Source organism: Bactrocera neohumeralis, chromosome 5, assembly GCF_024586455.1.
Source record: "Bactrocera neohumeralis isolate Rockhampton chromosome 5, APGP_CSIRO_Bneo_wtdbg2-racon-allhic-juicebox.fasta_v2, whole genome shotgun sequence".
NCBI classification, from domain to species: domain Eukaryota; kingdom Metazoa; phylum Arthropoda; class Insecta; order Diptera; family Tephritidae; genus Bactrocera; species Bactrocera neohumeralis.
In genome coordinates this window covers 14,872,196-14,884,523 of record NC_065922.1, presented here as the reverse complement: position 1 = coordinate 14,884,523, position 12,328 = coordinate 14,872,196, and the positions used below count along the sequence as shown (strand labels likewise).

At 35.8% G+C, this 12,328-nt stretch overlaps 1 protein-coding gene across 1 annotated transcript in view; it reads right to left on the bottom strand.

Annotated features, from left to right (window-relative positions):
• Positions 1 to 12,328, bottom strand: part of LOC126760611 (midnolin homolog) — an 82,433-nt gene that overhangs the window by 67,967 nt on the left and 2,138 nt on the right. The window lies entirely within an intron of this gene.

Genomic DNA, 12,328 nt, shown 5'->3' with positions numbered 1-12,328 from the left:
ACAGATAAAACTTTGAAAGGAAAAAGATTGTTTTGTGACACTTTTTATGAAAATAAAAATAATTTAATACAAATTTGTGGCTACTAAACTAAACACAAATAACTCAAATTTATAAAATTATGAAGAATTTAAACATTTCATTCAGATTGATTTTACGATTTGTCAAATTTTACTCCTTCGATATTGCAAGACAATAATATGAAAGTTAATTTGACTGTAATCAAGATTTCTAAGACCGGGACACTGAGTTTATGAGAAAGGAGTAATTTATCTACCAAAAAATAAGGTGACATTTGAATTTAAACTGCGCGCGTCGAAGGATTTAGAGAATTATTTTTTTTTTAGGTTGGTAGTGCTGTCAGTCACATTTATGTCAAATTTCATGTCAAAATATGCATTAGTGTTTGAGATACGTGTCATTTCGCGAGCTGCTAATAGTGAGTTTTTCGTTTTTTCGATGTCGAAATTTGTTGAGCAAAGAATTTGCATTAAATTTTGTTTACGGAATCAATTTTCTGCTGCGGATACGTTGAGGATGGTGCAGAAAGCCTTTGGTGATGAGGCTATGTCTAAAAAACATGTTTACAAGTGGTATAGTGAGTTCCAAGCCGGCCGTGAACGTGTCGAAGACGAAGAGCGTCCAGGGCGACCATCAACCTCAACCGACGAAGCTCACGTTCAACAAATCAAAGATTTGGTGTTGAAAAACCGTCGATTCACAATTAGAGACCTTGCTGATGAAGTTGGCATATCGAAAGGCTCAGCCAATACCATTTTGAAGGATGTTTTGGGCCTCAAGCGCGTCAAATCTCGACTGGTACCGAAAACATTGAATTTTTTGGAAAATTGTGGAAATTTTGGAAACGCGTCGCGTTGAAGTGTGTGAAACGATGCTTTCCGACTACCAGGGTGTCATGAAACGCATTATAACTGGCGATGAGACTTGGATCTATGCTTACGACCCCGAAACAACCGATCAATCGAGCGAATATCGTGCCAAAAGAGAGCCGAGACCAAAAAAATCGCGCCAAAGTCGCTCAAAAATCAAGGTCATGTTGACTGTTTTCTTCGATTATCGCGGTGTTGTGCATTATGAATTCCTTCCAACCGGTCAAACAGTCAACAAGGAATATTATTTGAACGTTATGCGTCGTTTGCGTTACGCTATCCGCCTAAAAAGGCCGGAATTGTGGAACGACAATTCTTGGTTTTTACACCACGATAAAGCACCATCCCATACTGCCCTCGTAATTCGTGATCATTTCGCCAAAAACTCAACCCATATCGTTCCGCAACCACCGTATTCCCCTGATCTGGCGCCGTGCGACTTCTGGCTGTTCACCAAGCTCAAAAGACCGCTCCGGGGACACCGTTTTTATACGATAGAGGAGTTTCAAGCCGCAGCGAAGACGGAACTGAAGGCCATCCCGGAAAGTGACTACAACCAGTGTTTCGAAGATTGGAAAATCCGTTGGCATAAGTGCATTGCATCGGGAGGGGATTACTTTGAAGGGGATGAAATTGATTTGGAAGAATAAATAAAGAATTTTCAAAATAAATACAATATTTTTGGGCACAGTAGTATATGTTCTAAAGATCTTAAGACAAGTACATACATACATACATATACAAGAAATATGGAATCTAAAAGCGGATAAAGCAAACTAGTATTTATTAAACTTTTTTATTAATTAAAGTTAATTCTTAAAATTAAAAAAAAAAATTAAAATTCCTTCGACATAACATCATAACTCAAAATTTAAAATTTATTCGATAAATACTTTCTGTCCACTTGATTTTTGTTTAATTTGCACCCATATTTCGGCTGAAAATACATACACACATATGTATATAGTATATATAGTATTTACATATGTATACATAGTATATATGTACATATGTATGTACATAGTATGTACAAGTATTAATCCCGCTCGTCATTTAACATCTTCGAAATGCCGAAATGCTGGAAGGTTCATCACTCTGGTGAAAACACGTGTTTACATCAATAAAAATTGGTAAGAGATAATTTAAGGTAGTTAAAAGAGTGTTGTTGACAATAAAAATGCACATAAATGCAAGCTCATAAAATGAAATGCAAACATTTAATAAACTCACACTTACATACACATATGTATTTGTGTACATGTACATATGTACGTACAAATAAATCGTTTTGCGGCGGCAATTACTCAGTGGCCAGGCATTCAAATTGCCTAAATTCGTTGGTTGGCATGAAAATTGGCAAGGCAAATAATAATTTTTCAAAAATAAAGGAAAAATTTAATTATAAAAAAATATACACAAAATAATAAATTGAAAAAACATTAAAGTATAATAAAAATTAAAGAAAATCAAAGAAATTTATACAAAAAAATAGAAAAATAGCAAACAAATTAAAAAAAAAATTGAATATAGAAAAAATAACAAACAAAAATTTAAAATACCAAATAATTGAACAAAAAGAAATTAAAGAACATATACAAAAATTACAAAAAAACACAGAACTGGCAAAAAAAAAATTAAATTAAAAATTAAAAAAAAAAACATAAAACAAAATTAAAAAACAAAAAAATAATAATAATAACAAATTAATTAAAAATAAATAGAAACATACTATGAATATAATGAAGTACAAAAAATTTAGAAAGTCAAATAAAAATATTTAAAAAAATTAAATCAAACAATTTATTTAAAAAAATTACAAGAATTTAGAAAAGAAATAAAATAAAATTTTAATTACAAAAATTCTAAAAAATGTACAAAGAAATTAAAAATATATGTATAAACTTAATTTCAAAATAAAAAAAGAAGCATTCGTAGTAATGAAAATATTGCTGCCTTTCCGACAAGTGTTGCTGTTGAAGATCGCAAATCGCAATTTGTCGATTCAAGACGTTCTCAAGAGTTGGAACTGTCTCAAACCAAAACCTGTCGGATTTTGAGAAAATATTTGGGCTTTCATCCGTATAAAAACTCAGGAACTCAAGCCATTGGACCACCATAAACGTTACGTATTTGCTGATTTTGCCTTGGAACAACTTGAAAACGATTTTTTTAGAAAAATCATCTCCGATAATACTCATTTTCATCTAAGTGGTGCGCCAAATAAACAAAACCGTCGATTCTGGTGAGAAAAAATCTACAAATTATTCATGAAACACCTTTACATTCACCTAAATTGAGAGTTTGGTGTGGCTTTTGAACTGGTGGAATCATCGGTCCGTACTTCTTTCGAAATGAAGCTGCTGATACCGTTACAGTCAATGGATTTTGACATATGTAGATCAATGATAACCAACTCCGCAATTGGAAGAAGTTGATCTTGACAGCATCTGGTTCCAACAAGACGTGCCACACAGCACGTGCAACAGCCAAATTTTTGAAATTGAGAAAAGTTTGACGGTTCGATTATTTCAAGAAATTGTGACATTGAATGGCCTACAAAGAAGTTGTGATTTAACACCATTAGACTAGTTTTTGTGGATATATTTGGAGGTATAAACTTGACTCTCTTCAAGCTTTAGAGTCAGTATTAAACGTGTTATACATGACAATCGACTTGATTTAGTAGAAAAAGTAGTATTAAAAAAAAACAAGAAAAAACGTTAACTTCGGCTACACCGAAGCTAATATACCCTTCACAGGTGCATTTCTTTTAGTAACTATGTGTTCAGTTTGTGTGGAAGCTATATGCTATAGTAATCTGATCTGAACAATTTTTCGGAGATTACATTGTCAAATGTGAAAGTTTTCCATACAAGAACTTGATTCCGATCGTTCAGTTTATATGGCAGCTATATGTTATAGTGGTCCGATATCGGCCGTTCCGACAAATGAGCAGCTTCTTGAAGAGAAAATGACGTTTGCAAAATTTCAAAACGATATCTTAAAAACTAAGGGACTAGTTCGTATATATACAGACGGACGGAAGGACGGACAGACAGACAGACGGACATGGTTAAATCGATTCAGCTCAACATACTGATCATTTATATACATATATACTTTATAGGGTCTCCGACGCTTCTTTCTGGGTGTTACAAACATCGTGACAAACTTAATATGCCCTGTTCAGGGTATAAAAATTGAACTTCCTTAAGGGGATTAAGAATGGAGGCCTAAAAAATCGAATTTTTCAGAATTTCTTCTGAGAAAACTTTTAAATTTATTGATCCAAAAATTTGTAGACAGATTGTAGTGTCTTTAAACTGTATATTATGACTTAGTATTAGTAAAAGTATTTATTTGGAGGGGAACTACAACTGATCTCCGGAAGCTTCTCTCAAAAAAGGCGTTTTGCGATGATCACTATATCTCTGAACTGAATCCTAGTAAGTTAACTAGTAATTAATCGAAGGAATAAGCAAAATAATTTTTTTTTACAAAACTATTGGTCACCGACTTTGAAAACACTATTTTTAGAAAACGCTTTTAAAGTTTGGCCTTGTACTTCCAAGCACTCTGAAACGACTTTTCAAATTGCGTGTAACTTCGAAAATATTTACTGGAACCATATAAAATTTTGTGTGTTCTTAAATATATGTACATTAAAAAAATAAAATAAAATCCATGTTTTGAAAATTCTAACTGTATATAACCCCGTAACAATTAGTGTGACTCCGATGGAACACGCTGTGGTAGTAATTTTCTCTAACATTTACGAAATCTTACTTTAAGTGCTTGCTGGGTAGTTCTATACAAATATAGAGTTAGAAAGGTAAACACATGTACAAATATACATTTATATATAAAACTATATGCATATACATATACTATACACAAGTACCTTTGAACGTCTCTCTACACACATTCACTTTTTAGGGGTAACTAAACAAAATGTGTGTAAATAAGTAACGCTCTAATAATGGGTTAAACGAAATGAAATGGAGTGTCATAAAAGATAAAAAAAAAAAAAAAAAAATACATAAAATGAATATGAACAGCAAAATAAAACAAACAAAAAACTAACATTTGCTATCATTTTTGTGGCTCAATTGTGTAGAGGTATGTATGTGTGTTTTCATAAAGCATCGAAAATGGAGAAGGGAAACTAAAAAAGCGCAAAAGGTAAACTTGAAAAACTTTTCAAAATTTCAGCCACACAAAAAAATATACATACATATTTATACACACATTCAATCTACACAAGTCATTGCGATTGCTTCAAATACTATTATATTGTGTATAATGCACTCAATAATTGCAGGTTATGTAAGTCTCTTCAGATATATTTGCTTTTTTGGAGAGCAAAAGATGCAATTAGATGGCTATATACAGTTATGTGTATATATAGCACAGCATATGTGCCAAGAAATAATAATAGTTTTGAGGCAATATAATTGAGCGACGAGACAGTGTGCAGCAACAGCGTGTTGCAAGTATGCGAATATAAGCGCACAGAATGCTGTAACCAGGCAACGAAGGAGTGTCGTCTACATACAAAGTAGCGGCTGAGAATGGGCTGAGAGGTGTCTATATAACGATTTTTGGGCGTAATGTTTGTAGAGGCGAAATCATGTGCACTTGCTTGTATGTCTGTATGTAACGGAAAGTGTAAATTTTCAGCTGCCACATAGAGTAAACAAGTGGACTGCTGTGTGTGTGTGTGTGTGAGTTGCGCTACTGTATATACACCTGACTTACACGCCTAACGAACTGACTAAATGACGCGACTATATACATACATATCATATATGTACATATGTAGACATGTCTGTATATTTGTATATTGACAAAGCATGTACGTAGGTATGTGTTGGCAGCCGTGTGCACACAGATTTAGTATACTAAAAATGGCTATTCTTGGACCATAAATTCACACATGTGTAGCCACATACATAGCTACGTATGTACCTAGTACTTAACCACCATGCGTAGTACATGTATAGCGACAGCAGCAAATATTGTATATATGTATGTACATACATACATATATATATGTGCCGCTGCTACGCAAACGGAAGCATTTGCTGTACTCGCATATCGTATCTGCCCTCAGTCATAGATGTTGATATCAATAGTAAAAAAGATAAGCGACGCTTGGCTGACTGGCTAGCTCTAGCTAGTAGTATAAAACCGTTGTTGATTGGAAACAAAGGAAATCGCTGCTTGCATGCCTATGAAGCCACAGCAAACAAACACATAAACATACATATGTATATATGTAAGTATCTATCTTCATGCACGTAGTTCATATATACAAACAAACATATGTATGTATGTATGTCTCAACTCATTTGGTAGTATATGACTTGCATGTGGCTGGAAAATTGACGAGAACAGCAACACCCAGCGTCAACAGCAGCAGCAGCATACAACAAACACACACGCACATGCATACAGACACATTGGACCAATGCCCATCAGCAAAGCGAAGAGTTTGCAAAAAATATCTCGAGGGCCAGAAGTGCACGCTATCAGCTGCCAAGCAGCAGCAACAACAACGAACAACAACTAACTCAATAACAAAGAAAAGCAGATATGCAAAACTCACAACAACAGCAACATGAGAAAAAGTAAAACTTTAAAAGATATGCGCTTGGGCAATCCAAAAATACACCGCAAAAATTCGCCGGCGTGTGGCAGACACCCAAAAAGCGCAGCTGCTGCAGCAACATTAGGCGCTAAACAGAGCACAATGTTCATATGTAATTGCACACGGCAAACCCCGCAAACCCCGCAACACACAGCCTTTTCTACGGAAAGGTAAAAAGTCCAAAATGAAAAAAATCAAAAAATGTACGCCAAGAAAAGCCACAAAGCCTTTAGGCAATTGTAATTCGAGCGCTTCCAAGCGCGCCGGCGTGAGAGAGCATAGGAGAGTTTAGGCGCACGAAATTTTGTATGAAACTCATTGTGTGTATGTTTTAGAGAAAACTACGTGTTCTTATCATTTGAAGGTGCTTACGCTGACTCCCCGGTCGCCATGACGCAAATGGCGGCACGGTGCGACGCAGAATCAGAGCATCGCAGCAAATGAAATTGAGTATACACGATGTGAGAATGCTCTAACGATGCATTTAATTGATGTAAACAGGAAGAATCTTTACGAAAATTAAAGGCAACCTTTGAAAACACGATTCTGTGCTTTACGGAAGAATTTACAACTGTGTAGAACGTGCCTAAAAGACACAAGGTTTCCTGAAAGATTATATGAGGCATAGAAAATTATTATTTCTGGTTAATTTCATAAATGTTTCGTTGTAAGCGGTTCGTTCAATTAGCTGTGCAATAATTTCAAAATTTGAGAATGTCACGGAAACTTATAATGGCGCTAATAATTTGCAAGGTCTAAAGCATTCGAACTCTGTATATTTTTTCGAAATATAACAGGTGTATTCCAAAGTTGGAAAACATATTAATTTCGGTATTTTCATACTGAATACTTCTTTTTTATCAAGGAAATAAGAGATGTGATTTTAGGGCACCAAAAACGTGGACAAGCCGAGTTGTTGTTGTAACGATTATCTGAATCTAAGTATGGATGAAAGGCAAGATAATTATCATTCATCGAAGTTATCTAAGGGTAGGTCCAGAAAACGAATTTTCCTGTCAGATTCAGAACATTATGGTTAGAGTTGGTTCATGAGTAAGATTCAGTGGGTTTGTCAAGAGGTGATTAATGTCATATTGGAACTCTTTGCATGCAGAACGTATGTGGGATGGGTTAGGATCTAGTTTTTGTTGCTGTTTAATATTATAGTTGTTGTTGTAGCGATCATCTGATCTTATTGGAGTCTCAGCGAAATCATGTAACGGAGGCCCAGGAAACATGCAGTTTCGACGGGGTCAGACCATAATGAAAATGATGGTAACTGTGTTGATATCATAGTATCTAAAGAGCTGGTTAGATGTAGGTGCAATTCTCACCACAGCCGGTTCTATGTTACCATAATTGATCCGGATTTTAAACGTCGAAAGGCTGTCCTTCCGGCGATCCTGTTTGAATCGGTAAGAATATTGCTAATTATCATGTAAGTCATCTAACAGTAGGTCTACGAAACGAATTGTCTCTACGAGGTCGAACCATATGAAAGAAATGGTAGATGAGTAGGTTTCAATAGACGCTAGGAGGGCGCTTAGTGTCATGCTGGGCATACAATATGGAGTCTAGGTAACTTATAATTTAATCGTATGGTAGTTGAACAGCATTATAAATCCTGCTCTCTTATATTTCTAAACTATACCACTTCTGATTTTTGCGAACTCAGTATAACTTCCAAGGTAGGTTCTAGACATCCAAAACATTCAACAGCTTACTATTTAAATAGCAATACTCACCTCAAAGTTCTGTTCGTATTTCAATTATTACTAACTCGCTTAAAGCTGAAACTTAATTGCTATAAAACGTACTTACTGCTGCGCTTTGTATGAGCACCCGATCGCCAAGCTTGTATATTGGTTTACTTTTTTCTTTGCACTTTACTTGAACTTGCGCGACCGAGAATGCATTTCAATGCAGTGGACAAATACTGCAAATGCACAATCAATAACAATAGATCGCAAAAACAACAACAACAACAACAGCAAAAAGTAAATAAATTGCATATAGAATATAGAAGGAAAAAGTGAATTGCAAAAAAGCCTATCAAAACGCAAACACAAAGAATGAATGAATAAAAAATGACGCGAGAACACAGAACTTTAGCCTTATTCGCCGGTGCCGGACCGTCGACGTCGTTGTTAGTTGCGGTATGGCAGGGCGTGGGGTTTTTTCTAGTGCTGTGCTGTCGTGTTAGTAGTGGTCGTATTGTGCAGTTAAATGCAATGTAATTACAGTTGCAATTGCTAATGTGCTTATTGAATTGCTCGTACAATGGGCGCACTATGACGCCAGCGATGGGGCGATATGGTGGGCGCAGCGGAATGCGACGACAGCGAAAGCGAAACGAACAAAGCAAAGTTTCTATGCACATAACTACCATCATAGATATGTACATATGTATATACATACATACATACTAGTATGTGAGCACTAGTACACCAAATAGCCGACAATAATAAAGCGAATAGACGACGCTACAAATAGATAGACACACAGAATCAAATAGTAGGCAAAGTACATACATACGATCGCGCCCGAGTGCATACAAACTCAGCGTCACACACACACACACATGCATATCTACGAAAACACCCGTTTTGCCAATTTGCCTATTTCAGCCGACCGACCGCCGACTGGCCGACCAGCCGTTTTTGCAGCAGCCGAAGTCCCCACTTTCGGTCCCAGCGCAATTTACGAATTTTGCCGGCACTTGCTGTGCGCTCTGCTGTTGCTTGGTCTATGTACTTGTTTACGCTGCAGCTTCAAGCAATCTTGTCATTTTCATTTAGTGGTATGTGTTCGCTGCTGCTTCGTGTGCGCGCGCTGCGCTGCTCGACTTTATATTTACTTTGATATTTTTATGGCGATAATGATGATAATAATGTAGTGGCCTGCAGTTGTTGTTGTTATTGTTGCAATTCCTGTTGTCTTAGAATAGAAGTTATGCAATACTGTGACTTTTTGCTTTGCCTTCGGTCGGTTTTTTACTTTCTTTTTCTTTTTGCACAAAGATTTGGAGATTTGCTAAATAGATTGGTGCGTACACATGCTGTTGTACCGTTGGTATATTTGTATTAGTAGGTGAATTTATGAGCACAAGTGTGGTATTTGCTTGGCACAAACACTCAAACAAATGAATTTGTCGTACGTTTCAATTGCACTAGCAAGTTAATGGTAATAATACATATGTACATATGTATAGTTATAGAGAAACGTTGGTGGGAAGAAGAAGCATAATCTATTTTCATACTACTTTTCTCCATTTTAAATATTTTGATTTGAAATGAGTATGTCAATTTCGATCATAACTACAAAATATTGAAAAATGCTTCCAATTTTCGTTCAAGAATCTCGCAAAGGTGTGAGGCGAGTTTAGTCTGTTTTCATTCGCGTCTGCCGATTTCGATGACATTAAACCATTGACAAAATGGTGTTAGTAAGCGGATTAGGGCTGTCACTTTAACTACAATATCTGCTGAGCTCATCACTAATGATTAACGCTTAAAATTCTCTCTTTTTTTGCCTATCAAGGCAGTTTGTGCTTCCAAATTACTAGAAGTGGTGTCTAACGAAGTCGATAAAATTCAGAAATTTTATATTTCAAAGCGATTACGATTAAATATTTTAGTGAAAGTTGTAAAGTGACAGATATACATAAATAAGTACAGTTGAATTATGTGTGGATATATAAAAGCGTACTTTACTAAAATATTCCCACGTACCCTACTAATATCACCCTGAAGTAACACGCGCTCTTGTTATGATATAGTTGTGTTGTGGTTAGGGTTACTATCAAGGAAGAAACTTCGCGAACTTCTTATCGAGGTAGATTGCGTGTCAATCACGTCAAATCGTGGAACAAAAATTAAATGAAAGTCATAAAACAGCAATGAGATTTTTTTTTAATTTTTGCGGCATTAGCAGTGACATAAAACTAACAACAATCGACTCTGCATATACATATGTACATATGTATGTATGTATGTATGTCAAAAGTGATGAAATATGTTAATTGCAAATTTTTATAATTTAATTAAAATAAATAAAAAAAAGTATAAAAGCACTTGATTTTGAACGTTCAGTTTGTGTGGCGGCTTTATGCTACAGTGGTCCCATCTGAACAATTTGTTCGCTGATAATGCCGCTGGCTTGGACAATAATTCAATTGCGAATTTCGTGAAGATATCTCGTCAAATAGAAAAGTTTTCCATATAAAAATTTGATTTTCATCTTTGGGTTTGTATGATAGCTATATGCTATAGTGGTCCGATATCGGCGGATTCGACAAATAAGCAGGTTTTGTGTTGAGAAAATGATGTGTGCGGAATTTCAGACCGATGTCTCAAAAAAGTTCGTGAATAGACAGACGGACATGGCTAAATCGACTCAGCTCATCATGGTGATCACTTAAGATTTATATTTTATAGGGTCTCCGACGCTTCCTTCTGCGTGTAACAAATTTAGTGAAAAATTTAAAGTAAGCGGTTCAGAGTATAAATATATTTAAGCGCAATAATAAATAGTTTTATCATAAATTTTGTGTAAAATTTTATTATTTTCAAGCTATGCACGCAAAAAATGATATCTATACAGACTAAAATAAATAATATATTTAAATCGTATATATTTTATGTATTTTCTCATCAATTTTCTTAACCCTAAACTTTGGTGTCAGTGTGAGTATATTTATGCAATGCGTACAGTTTTTGTAATAAAAGAAATCCCAACTCATGGACAGAAACTAAATTCGTTCATCAGAAAATACATACAAACGTATGTACATATGTATGTAGTTACAACCACACAGAGATTTTTATCACCTGCTGCACCACCACCACTAAAATCCTCATTAAACATTAACTGCATACAGAAATCAATGTCCAAAAGGTTTACACGCTTCAATTCCCGCTTTGCTGCCACTTAAACATTTTCAACTTCTTCAACAACTTCTCTCGTTCTTTAAAACTCAATAACGCTGTAAAACAACCTCCTACTACACCACCAGGCATAACAATATGCCGTACATACGAATATATACAAGTATACAAGTGCGCACAACTGAGGGAAGAGTGGAAAAGTATGAAAGAGCAAAACTGGATGGAAGAGGGAATCACTATGGTAGTGTCATAAAATAACACTGTATGCCGCATCATGTTGCATAGTTACCACCAGGCAGGCAGCAACATAACGCGGAGCACCGGAGCACTTTGGAGAGGCAGCAAAGCATAACAGCAGCAGCGGTGGCAGCAAACAAATGAACATGGCATACAAGTACAATACACGTGTATATAAATATGTATATATGTATGGAAGTATGTATGGCAACGACAATCACAAAGCATAACAAAGAGCAGCCTGGTTGGGAGCTATTACAACACAAAAATTGGATGTCTCTATATATGTATGTGGCTAGATGGAAGCACAGATATGCTGCTGCTGCTGTAGAGGTTGCTTTGGCAATGGCTGTTGAGCAGGCAGCCTACTTCAATTGTAAAAAGGGAATCATGTAGTTCATACTATGAACGTCTGTCTGTACAAGCTTTGCCGTGGCGAACAAGCGTGCGCTATAGCTATGAACAATGCGCGGCACAGAGAGAATGGTGGCCAGCAATGCGGCCATTTCATTTACCATACAAACGCATGCTGCCGCCAAGCCAACGCGTATTGGTTTGCGTTATTTGCTTAGGCTTCGTGGAGAATCAAAAGGCTGTTTGAGGCATTAATCAACTTTGGACTAACTAAGAATTTTTCCACACACCACACTTCGATACACATTTATAA